This window comes from Malaclemys terrapin, chromosome 15 (genome assembly GCF_027887155.1).
Source record: "Malaclemys terrapin pileata isolate rMalTer1 chromosome 15, rMalTer1.hap1, whole genome shotgun sequence".
In the NCBI taxonomy this organism is placed as follows: Eukaryota; Metazoa; Chordata; order Testudines; family Emydidae; genus Malaclemys; species Malaclemys terrapin.
In genome coordinates, this window is record NC_071519.1 from 9,731,492 (window position 1) to 9,743,692 (window position 12,201).

A 12,201-nucleotide genomic window follows, 5' to 3' on the forward strand; every position below is an offset into this window, starting at 1 on the left:
TAAGAACATTCCCACTTCGTCACACTTCTCAATGGCCTTATCGTCCTTGAGTGCTCCTTTAGCACCTTGTGAGACCATATATGTGGGACCATGTTGAGTACTGGAATAAGAAATAGGTATTTGAATATAGGTATATGCTATGCAGCAAGCCCCGTATTGAATTTGGCCACAAGCAAGAAATATGTTTTAGAAGCAGAGGCCGACAAGGCCGTCCTAATTGCAAATGTTTCTCTGTCTCGATGTAAAAATCACAGGGCCAAACTGCTAGTTGTACCAGTCCATCTTTAGACCGAGAATCTGTTCTGAACTTCAGAACAACACCCTGAAATGCCCACCCATTGCGCTCCTTATCTCCTTTGTTCTCTTTGCCTGTGTAGCAAGTGGGCAGAGCAGATCTGGTAAAGCCTGTCATGCCCCGAGAGTTGTAAAAAGAAATATGTTAAAGAAGGAATAGGTGGTAACATAGAAGTGAAAGATCTGTGCTAGGATAAAGGATGCAGGAGAATGGGCGATAAGAGAGTGAAATGTCTGACACGAGCAACCCCTAGGCTGGGAACTGTGACAACTTTGCAGAACTTATGCGAATGGATAAGGAATTTTTAGTCTCACAACCTCGACCATCCAGTGGCCCCACTGGTAGTATGGGCAGAGGCCTCCTGCTGCTGATGGACTTAAAACCTTTTTTGCTGTTAGTTTTTGTGTCTTCCGATTCTTTTCCGGCCTTCCTGCTTATGCTTTAACCTGGGTAAATTAACCTTTGTACTGGCCTCTTAACCCCACCATGCCTATTGAGGGTGGACATTGTGGGGCCAAAGGGGACTTCTGCTTCGGCTAGGGATGGTCGGGTTTCCCTTGGGGTCCTTCAGACTTAGCCGTCCAGCCCAGCGTCCCGTCTGCTGACAGCGGCCAGTGCCAGGCGCCCCGGAGGGAACGGACAGAACAGGGAATCATCAAGTGATCCATCCCCTGTCACCCATTCCCAGCTTCTGGCAAACAGAGGCTAGGGACACCATCCCTGCCCATCCTGGCTAAGAGCCTCTGATGTACCTGTCCTCCATGCACTTCTCTAGTTCTTTTTTGAACCCTATTAATGTCGGCCTTCACAACATCCTCTGGCAAGGGGTTCCACAGGTTGACTGTGTGTTGTGTGAAGAACTACTTCCTTTTGTTTGTTTTAAACCTGCTGCCTATTCATTTCATTTGGTGGCCCCTAGTTCTCGTGTTATGAGAAGGAGTAAATAACACTTCCTTATTTACTTTCTCCACACCAGTCATGATTCTATAGCCCTCTCTCATATCCCCCCCTTAGCTGTCTCTTTTCCAAACTGAAAAGTCGCAGACTTACTAATCTCTCCTCAGACGGAAGCCGTTCCATATCCCTCATCATTTCTGTTGCCCTTTTCTGAACCTTTTCCAATTCCAATAGATCTTTTTTGAGATGGGGTGACCACATCTGCACACAGTATTCAAGGTGTGGGCATCCCATGGATTTATATAGAGGCAACATGATATTGTCTGTCCTATTATCTATCCCTTTCTTAGTGCTACTAAACAGGCTGTTTGCTTCTTTGGCTGCCCCTGCGCGTGGAGGGGGTGTTTTCCCCTCGGCCGTGCCCTCCCGTTCAGCTGCACGCTCCGGTGCTGGGGCCCTTTGCGCATGCTGCCCACATCGGCTGTTTCTAATTCAACCAGCCAGCGTTTAATGGGTTCCAGGGTGGCAGATCCTCGCCCCGGCACCTCTGGGTTTGCTGCGTCAGTCACCAATGTCAAAAAATCGCTTGGTTGGAGATCTCTGAGGGCCACTGTTAAGAACCGCTGGTTTAAGCAGCCAGTCAGTGGGCAGAACCAGAGACATATTCCAAACTAAATCGTTTTTACAGACACCTAAAGGAAAAGGAAACCGGTTTAGCAAATACAACCGCGTGTTCATTTTTGGTGGAGCAAGCGTCCGTTTGAAAAACCTTTGCAGTCCAGCTATTAGTTGGTTGGGATATTCTTGCTCAGACGACCTTCACAGCAAGCTAAACTAAAGCCAGCAGATGCCAACAGAAATAAATGCAAAATAAATGAAGTCCGTCAAACAAAACCCCGCCGGACAAAGCCTTAAACGACTGTAAAAATAGATACAGTCGGTCAGACATTAATTTGACGCTAACACAGCACAGACACAGGCATAGGTGTGCGCAGCACATTTCATTAGGGTGTGCACCCAGGGAGCCCCACCCTAGCCCCGCCCCCACCCTGCCCTAGCCCCGCCCCCATCCACTCCCTCCTACTGTTGTACTTAAAGTACTGCACAGGATCTTTTCAGGGGGAATAAGACAAAACGCCACATTTATTAGTAATACACTTACACTCACACACACACACAAACACACTCCGTCTTGTTGTTACCAATTAGTTGCTCCCCTTAACTTCACTGGCCAGGTGAGTTAGATGGGGGAGGGGGTGGAGCCGGGCTTCTGCCGATCCGGATCGATGCTCCCATGTTGACAAGACGAGACCTGGGGTCCTCTGCAAGACACCTCACTTTTATAGCAGCTTTCCTCTTATGCAAATCTATACCAGATTCAAACTCTGTGTCTGTGTCCATTGGTCCTTTGTGCTGCTTTCTTTTGAGTGTTGTCCCAATGCTGCAAAGAGGGTGTTTCCAAAAGAAGGTGCTTGCTTCTAACCCCCGAGGCCCTCGGTATGTCTGCTTGTCTTTAATGAGCCCACTTGACACGTTTTATTGTCCTTGGGTCTGGCTCCCAGCCCCTCTCCAACAGTTGAGGCTGTCTGGAGGTGCTGCCTTCCATGCCTTGCTCATCCACACCTCATTCATTCAACAGGGCAATTGATTAAGAGTGGGGGGGGGAGAGCTCTTGTTCTACTGCTAGCAAAAAGAAATTTTTCTTCTATCTTATTCTATCCTGAGGGGCTATAATATTATACCAAGGGCAATGCAAAGTTTCTAAATGAGGTTTTGATACAAAGCCCCATGAAAACAGAGGTCACACATGGGTAGACCCACCACAAGGTTATATGAAGAGGCACAATGTAAAGTCATATGAAAATTATCATAGGCAGGGGCAGGCGGTGCCTCTGAAACAGCCTCGCCTGGCCCCGCCCACACTCTGCCCCTGGGCCACGCCCCCTTCCTGCGGTCCCCGAGCTCTGCCTGGGCCGGGGGCCAAGGTGGGGGTGGACTGGGCTCCTGTGGGGGAGGGGGGCAGATGGGGGGGGCGGGGCACTGGGCACAAGGGGAGGGGCCGGGGGCTACCCTCCCCCAACAGCCGGGTCACCGGCCGCCCACACCACCCTCCCCTGGTACTGCTCCTCCCATCATGGCCTTTTAAATGGGTCACGCACCCCTCGTCTCAACAGGCGACCCCCTGCCCTGCACCGTGACCCTCCCACCTGGCACCCCAATCTCCCTGAACCCCCCTGCATCCCACTCCCCCTGAAGCCCCCCTGCACCCCACTCTCCAAGCCCCCCACTGCACCCCACTCCATCTGAACCCCTTGCACCCCACTGTCCCTGAACCCCCCTACTGCACCCCACTCTCCGAGCCCCCACTGCACCCCACTCTCCCTGCCCCCATACCCTCATTCCCCCACCCTACGCCCGCACTAACCCCGCTTCTCTACCCCCTGATCTCCGCACTGTGCCCCCTTCCCCCTGCTCCCATCCCCCACACCCGGCCGGCGTTACCTGATGACGAACTGGGCGCGGTCGATCTCGGGGCCACAGCTGCTGTTTTGAAGGATCCCCCCTCCTCCCACCACGGCGCAGGTGTTGTATGGGGCATCCTGAAATGGGGAGACCTGCGGGGGAGGGGACATGGATCAGCACCCACTGACCATGCACAGGATACCCCCCCCCAGGGCCCCCCTCCCAGCGCTGAGATGCAGCCACTTCTGGGGTGGGATTCAAGGGTTGTTTATACAGGGACTCATCGCCCGGTGCTGAGATGCAGCCAGCTCTGGGGCGGAGTGCCCAGTGGTGAGCCCCCACCCCCCCCAGCCCAGTGCCCCCTACCTGCGGCAGCATCTCCCACAGCTTCTCATCCACCAGATACTTCTTGTCCCGCTGAGCGTCGTAGACGATCTGGGAGCCGTTCTGGGTGTTGTTCTGGGTCAGCACCAGGTCAGCTGAAGCGTTACAGCAGGCTCCCAGCTGTTCCCTGTGCGGGGGAGAGGGGTGAGGGGCAGATGGGGGGGGTAGTCGGAGGCGGCAGGGGGCAGAGGCCAAGGGGGCTGGGGGGAGGGAGTGGAGGGGTAGAGAAGGAGGTATTTGGGGCAGCATGGGGGAGGGAGGGGGCAGAGGGGTGGGGGGAGAGGAAGCAGGGGGGCAGGGCACTGGGGGTGGAGGGTACCTGTACTGGCCCAGGGCGCTGGCGTTATGCACCCAGGGGCAGCGCTGCACCAGCTTCAGCTGCCTCAAGATCCAGCCCTGGTCCAGCCTCGGATGGAGACACAGAGAGTCACTGATCTGCCCCCCTTCCTCCTGCACTGCGCCCCCCAAGGGGCCCTCTGGCCCCCCACTATCGACCACCCCCCGCTGCCAGCTCTGACCCTGGCTGCCGGTGTTAGCTAAGACCTGACACACTCGTCGCCGGAGGCGGGCCCAGCTCCCCGGCATGTTGGGTCAGCTCAGAACAGCTGTGAGTCTGACACGGACGTGTTTCGCCTTTCGCCTCCATAAGCGGCTGGGAGCTGCTGGGGCAGGAATCACACTCGCAGCGTCTGTCCCAGGCTAGACGGAAAGACAGGAGATTTGCTTTATAACGGTGCGAATGTTTGCTGTGAACTTGTGAACCGGGGAAGAGGAATCGGTCCCCGGCCCACGCTCACAACTAACGAAATCAGCTGGGCCGTGCGGGATCATCGCAACACACAGGACTGGTCAATGGCCGTCGCACCTGGGAAACACTACGTGGCAGGGACCTCGTCCTGTGGGCTTGGAAGCTGAACAAAACCACCGGAAATTTCCCATCTTCTCAGCTCTTTGAACTCAGAGGGGGCAGAGACTCTGAACGGCTGCCAGAGACCACCCTGGGGCTGCCCTGAAAGACACTTTGAACTGACAGATCAGTACAGCTCACTCACTCTTCGGATTTAGCTGGTATGTAGATGTTTGCTGGCTTTCACCTGCAACTAACTCTCTGATTTCTTTGTCCTGGTGCCAGTCTTGTACCCCTATAGTCACCCTCTTTTTAAGGACTATGATAAGTTGTGTACAAAGAATGCCTTGTGAGGTATCATTTGAAAACTCATAATTTGGTGATCATTATTGTCCTGGTAAAATATAGGTGGCGACATTGCATGTAAAGTTACAGGATTCCTCAGTAGGGCATTACTAAGATATACTCCAGCCACCAACCAGTTCCCTAGAGACGAATGACTAGCCAACGCTTCAGCCAGGTGTCAAATGGACCATCCCCACTGTCTGGGTGAAAGAGGGTCTGGGTGAAAAATATACATCTTGACAAAGGAACAGCTGGGAGCTGCCGTCCACACAGACTTGCTGTTTCCTGAACATGAGTCCCAAAGAAGAGCAGGGACTGTGAGAAAGAACAGATGTCCCTGTGACGTTGCAGTCTATATGATTTTATGAAAATATGCTAATAAGTGAATATAATGTAACTGGACTATGCTTCATGCAAAAGGTCTCTTGTAAGGTATCATTACAAAGCTTATAATCTTGAGGACTCCCATTAACCAGGACAATCAACTGCAGATGGCTGTGTTTACCTGTGAGTCTTCCTGTATACGTGTGTGCTGGCAAGTGGGCAATGAAGTCTTGCAGTGACATGTGATCATGTCACCTGAACTGGAATCCATCTTTAACCTGGTGCTTTTCCAGTGAGAAGGGGGTGGTGGGAACCCAGAGGGACAAAGGGTTCCCGCCTTATGCAAAAGATATATAAAGGGGTGGCACAGAACAAAGAGGAGAGAGGAGAAGAACCATCATAAGAAATCCCCTAGCTACCACCTGAGCTGGGACAAGAGCCGTACCAGGGGAAAGAATTGTGCCCAGGCCTGGAAGGTGTCCAGTCTGAGAAAAAAACTTACTGAAGCATCTCTGAGGGCGAGATTATCTGTATTGTGACGGATCCAGACCAGTGGGGTACAGGAGTCTGGTAGATGGCAAATATACTGGTCACTGGATGAGTAGTTTTCTGTTCCCTGAGTGACCAGAGCAGGGGCTGCACTAGAGTAATCAGGAACCTGCTAGAACCAGTTAAGGCAGGCAGGCTAATTAGGACACCTGGAGCCAATTAAGAAGAAGCTGCTAGAATCAATTAAGGCAGGCTAATCAGGGCACCTGGGCTTTAAAAAGGAGCTCACTTCAGTTTGTAGTGTGAGGAGCTGGAAGCAAGAGATGCAAGGAGCTAAGAATGAGCTGCTGGAGGACTGAGGAGCACAAGCGTTATCAGACACTAGGAGGAGGTCCTGTGGTGAGGATAAAGAAGGTGTTTGGAGGAGGCCATGGGGAAGTAGCCCAGGGAGTTGTAGCTGTCGTGCAGCTGTTACAGGAGGCACTATAGACAGCTGCAGTCCACAGGGCCCTGGGTTGGAACCCGGAGTAGAGGGCAGGCCCGGGTTCCCCCCAAACCTCCCAATTGACCTGGACTGTGGGTTCTTCCAGAGGGGAAGATCTCTGGGCTGTTCCCCAACCCACATGGTGAATCTCTGAGGCAAGAAAATCTGCCAATAAGTGCAGGACCCACCAAGATAGAGGAAGAACTTTGTCAGAGTATTCAGTTTGATTAGACACAGATTTGTGTGTTTTATTTTATTTTGCTTGGTGACTTACTTTGTTCTGTCTGTTACTACTTGGAACCACTTAAATCCTATTCTCTGTATTTAATAAAATCACTTTTTACTTATTAATCAACTCATGGTATGTATTAATACCTGGGTGGACAAACAGCTGTGCATATCTCTCTATCAGTGGTATAGAGGGAGGACAATTTGAGTTTGCCCTGCATAAGCTTTATGCAGGGTAAAATGGATTTCTTTGGGTTTAGACCCCATTGGGAGTTGGGCATCTGAGCGCTAAAGACAAGCACACTTCTGTGAGCTGTTTTCAGATAAACCTGCAGCTTTGGGACAAGTGATTCAGACCCTGGGTCTGTGTTGGAGCAGACAGGCATGTCTGGCTCAGCAAGACAGGGTGTGGGAGTCCTGAGCTGGCAGGGAAAATGGAAGCACGGGTAGTTTTTGCACATCGGGTGACAGCTCCCAAGGGGGTTTCTGTGATCCAACCCATCACAGTCCCAATTTCTCTCTCCCTTTCCGGCATCCACAACACCTGAAGAACAAAGGAAGCAGCATTGGGACTGCCGGAGACGTCCCAATGGAAAGAGATTCAGAGAGACCTTGTCTTTGAATTCAGTCCACTTGTTACGTTAGCTGTTAGTTGTGGGTGACTTTCATTTTCTTGAAACCAGTTTGGACTTTTATGGCTCATTATAGTCACTTAAAATCAATCTCCTGCAGTTAATAAATCTAACCCCAGATGAATTCTACCTCCAGTGCCAGTGTGGGGGGGTTGGAGGGGTTGCCCCGAGTCTGTGAGACGCGCCCGGCCCCACTCACCTGGGGGGGAGGGTCCCTGTGCTACAGTTCTGCACCAACTCCTGGCACTGCTCTGCCCCCATCACCAGGGCCTTGGGGCTGGAAAGGAGAAGGAGGATTACACACGACCAGGGGAGCCTCCCCCCACAGGGCCCCCCCAGCACTTCCCCTGCCCCATTGCCCCCCTCCCCCAATTCACAGAGCCCCTGCTCCTCCCCTTCCTCTCCCTGCACCTCCTTCCCTGCCCCACACTGCTTCACTGACTCCTTTATCTTCCCCTCCCCCATATCCTTGCCACTACCTCCTTCCCTGCCCCACATCCCTCCAACTGTGTCTTTCCCCTGCCCCACAGAGCTGGCGGGTCCTGCACAGGTTAGCTCCAGGCATGAGCCCCCCTCCCTCCCCAGCAGTCCCCTGGGGCGCCCAGCCCTGGCACCGGATTTACGGCACCGTGACAAACCCCACGGTCGAGGCCGGGATCTAATAAAGAAACCCTGCATCAGGTTGGGCAGCAGAATCCCCGCAAAATGCCCGAGCGAGGAAGTGAGACGTTTCTGTCATGGGTCCATGCCTCAGTTTCCCTTGTCTTTTGCCGGGCTGCCTGGGGGAGAGGGAAGGTTTACATTTACTGCTGTGAGCTGGTGGGTCTGTGGGGAGCTTGGAGGGTGGTTTGAAGGCCGGAAGAGGGGGTTTTGGGCTGGGATTGTTTGATGATCCCCCAGGTGAATTTCAGGGGATGGCAGGTGGCAGCGAGGGGTGTGGGGTTGGCGGGGGGTTATTTCCGTACTGAAGCAGGTTATCTCGGGCAGTTGGAGGGGCCTGTTCCAGGAGGGGATCGATTTCTCCGGGGCAGTGTCTTCGAGCGGCAAAGGCGACGTTCAGGGGTACGTCCCGCGGAGCCTGTTCTGGGGGCTCGGAGCACCTGGCTGTCAAGCACAGATTTCTGGGGGATGGGGCATCAGGGAAGTGCCAGGGACCCCCGGGGACTAGCACCTCAAACAGACCAGTTCACAGCTTTGATTTTCACAGGGTCTCCCCCGGCCTGTCTGGAGAAGCCTGGATTGGGGCTCGCCACCTCGGGGTGATCTTTGTGGACAGGGCTTCTGAGCGTAACTCACCTGACGCAGCCAGTCGCACGCCCCGCGAGACACAGGCTGGGGGGAGAAACTTTTCATGACATCCTTTGCTGAACACCAGACCACAGTGGGGGTAGAAACCAGGAGTCCTGGGTCTCCATAACCCCCCTTGCTCTAACCACTAGCCCTCACTACCCTCCCAGAGCCTGGGAGAGAACCCAGGAGTCCTGGCTCCCGGCCCCCCACTCACTCACCTCTGAAGGCTCCACAGCTCAGAGATGCTGAAGCTGATGCTCACACCCAGGACCAGCGCCCAGCTCCGTCTCTGCAGCATCCTCGGGGGGGCCCATCCTGCCGCTCGCTGTAGGGGGAGCAGGGCAGGTGAGACACATTCACACACCATGGGGGAATCCACGGCCTCCCTGGGGGGCCCCCCCTCCGCCCTGGCCGCCTGGATATCATAGGCTGGGAGCCAGGACTCCTGGGTTCTCTCCCCAGCTCTGGGAGGGGAGTGGGGGCTAGTGGTTAGAGCAGGGGGGGCTGGGAGCCAGGACTCCTGGCTGTCAGTGCTGGACACATTCAGACCAGAGATGAGGGTAGATTTTGCCCGGTGATGGGAGATCACTTCGCCAGCAAGTTCGAAATCCAGCGTTTCGCGGCTGGAGCCAAAGCAGGGCTGGGGGATCATAGACTCCTAGAATATCAGGGTTGGAAGGGACCTCAGGTGGTATCCAGTCCAACCCCCCTGCTCAAAGCAGGACCAACCCCCAACTAAATCATCCCAGCCAGGGCTTTGTCAAGCCTGACCTTAAAAACCGGAACCCATTCCAGTGCTTCACCACCCTCCCAGTGAAATAGTGTTTCCTAATTTCCAACCTAGACCTCCCCCACTGCAACTTGAGACCATTGCTCTTTGTTCTGTCATCTGCCACCACTGAGAACAGCCGAGCTCCATCCTCTTTGGAACCCCCTTCAGGTAGTTGAAGGCTGCTATCAAATCCTCCCTCACTCTTCTCTTCTGCAGATTAAATAAGCCCAGTTCCCTCAGCCTCTCCTCGTAATCATGTGCCCCAGGCCCCTAATCATTTTCGTTGCCCTCTGCTGGACTCTCTCTAATTTGCCCACATCCTTTCTGTAGTGGGGGGGCCCAAAACTGGATGCAATACTCCAGGTGTGGCCTCACCAGTGCCGAATAGAGGAGAATGATCACGTCCCTCGATCTGCTGGCAATGCTCCCACTAATGCAGCCCAATATGCCGTTTGCCTTCTTGGCAATAAAGACACACTGCTGACTCATATCCAGCTTCTCGTCCACTGTGATTGTTGCAGAGCCCTAGAGGGACAGTGAGATGCTGTCTGCACAGAGAATGGCTGACACCCCATCTCCTGGCCACTGATGGCCTGGGCCCCTCCCCTGCAAAGGTGCCAACTGAAGGTGTTGGAGAACAAAGAGATCAGGTGGCCTCTTGGCCCGTGAAACATTGGGAAGTTCACCAAGGCCCAGTCAATCGTGCAGCTGGAGGACGAGGACCGCTCTAAGGAGCAGATTCCTGACCAAGATGGGGCTACAAGAGGATCTGGAAGCAGCAGGAGCAGTAGCCAGGCATCCCCAAGAGTCGGTCCCCAACCAGACGGGGGTCTTCACGATCGGGTTCCCCATTGGGGGATCGGAGACGGATGGGACTGGAGCTGAGTCTGAGAGAGCGAGAGGACCGTGAGAGAGAGCAAGAGCCTGAGGAAAAGCTGCAGGAAAAGCAACAGCAGCATGGACTGGCGATGGTGGAGCGGAGAGGGATCGGGGGCTCCCCAGGGGTGAGTGGGGATAGATCCCGGGCGGCAAGTTCCGCAGGGAACCTCGACACTAAATTGCTGCCCCTGGTGAAGGAGGGAGGAGATGTGGATGCCCACCACACAGCCTTCGAGCAGGCTGGCGATTTGAACCAGAGGGACCCTGCGGAAAAGCCCGGGTATCTAGCTCCCTTGCTGGGTCCCAAGGCCATAGATGCTGTCAGCCAGATGGGTGGGGTGGAGGACAGGCTCCCATTCCTGGCCCCGGCCTATATGTCTGCGCGGAGTCTCCTGGGCTCAGGCCCCTCGGACCCCCAGTGGGGGCGGAAGATGGGGGTCCTGGAGATGAAGGAGCAGCCTCACTCCTGGCAGGCCGGATAATGCGATGGTTCTGCTTCCCCAATGGTTACGAAGGTTGGGTGGTTGTACTGTACTGCACAGCTGAGCTGACAGCATAAGGGAAGATCGAATGGCTCGATAGATAAAGGAGAGTCTGTAGAATAGAGGAGAACAAAGACAAGAAAGAGCTCCTGGAAAAAACACTCCAAGAAACCAAAGCTTCCGGTGCTAGAAGAGCCTCCTGCCTCTTCCTTACCAGGTATTTTATGGGATCCTGACGCTATGTAACTCAGGCCCAACCTACTACACCCAAATCTGATTTCCGTATCCTAAGAACTGTATGGGACCCTTCTCCTCTAGGTTAGTGGATTATCACACTTACTTTCTATGGATATTAATAAGGATTCTCTCTCTCCAAAACTGCCAACCTAGGCTCTCTTGGTGACCTCCAAGTTGTGGTGGACCCTGCGGTTACCAACCGGTTGCAGATGCCGGATAAACCTGTTCAGTGTTGTGTGTGGTTCCTCTCTTTGGTTCCCCAAAGTTCAGGGACCATTCGCAGCTTTTCTGCTGACCTACTTGGAACTGATGATACTTTTAGCGATAGAGCAGGTCTGACCGGATCTTACAGGCTGGTTGGTTTCTTGAATTTCAGCAAAACTTATTCTTAAGAAACAGATGCCTGAACACACCCTAAATTCAAAGGAATGAATACGGATAAAATATAAGAATGAAATGGATGAATTCAGAAAGAAATGTTTTCTTTGATACGGCTGGCTGGATTAGTAGGATATAATAGCTAACAAAATAATCCTACGGGCTACACTCTCTGTAGTTTAATAAACTTGTTTTATGTTTGTCACAGACTCACAGATCGTGCCCACTCTTGGCCCCGTGCGGTCCATGGGGGGGTGCCCCTTTCAGTGCGACAGCCCTTCTCGGGGGGTCCACTCTCTCCCGAGGTCAGGCCCCTCCACCTCCTGGAGCCGCACCTCTTGGAGCCTTAGCACATCCGTCTCTCGCCGTGGGCCCCCTCAGGGAGTCCCCTCACTCTGCATCCCCGGGCCTCCACCCCCCGAAGGGGACGATGCCCCCGCCCCCGTTCTCTAGACCGGAGTGACTCTCAGCCAGCGTAACACAGGAGGTTTTATTGAGCGTTGAACATAGCACAGGAAACTCTCCGGGCCTGGTCTCCCTCAGCCCAGCACATCCCAGTCTCCCCTGCATCCAGGTGGGCTCTGCCTGTCCCCCCCCCCCTCCAGCCCAGAGCCCCCCTGCTTTCCAGCTGGGTATCTGATATCACCGGCCCCAAGCCCCCTCTGTCCATTGTCTTCTCTCCAGATAAACAGGGTCGCCTGGGCCTCCTCTCCCCTCTTCTGTCCTCTGGCCCCTCTGGCTGGAACCAGCTGGTCAGGTCACCGGGGTCCTCTCC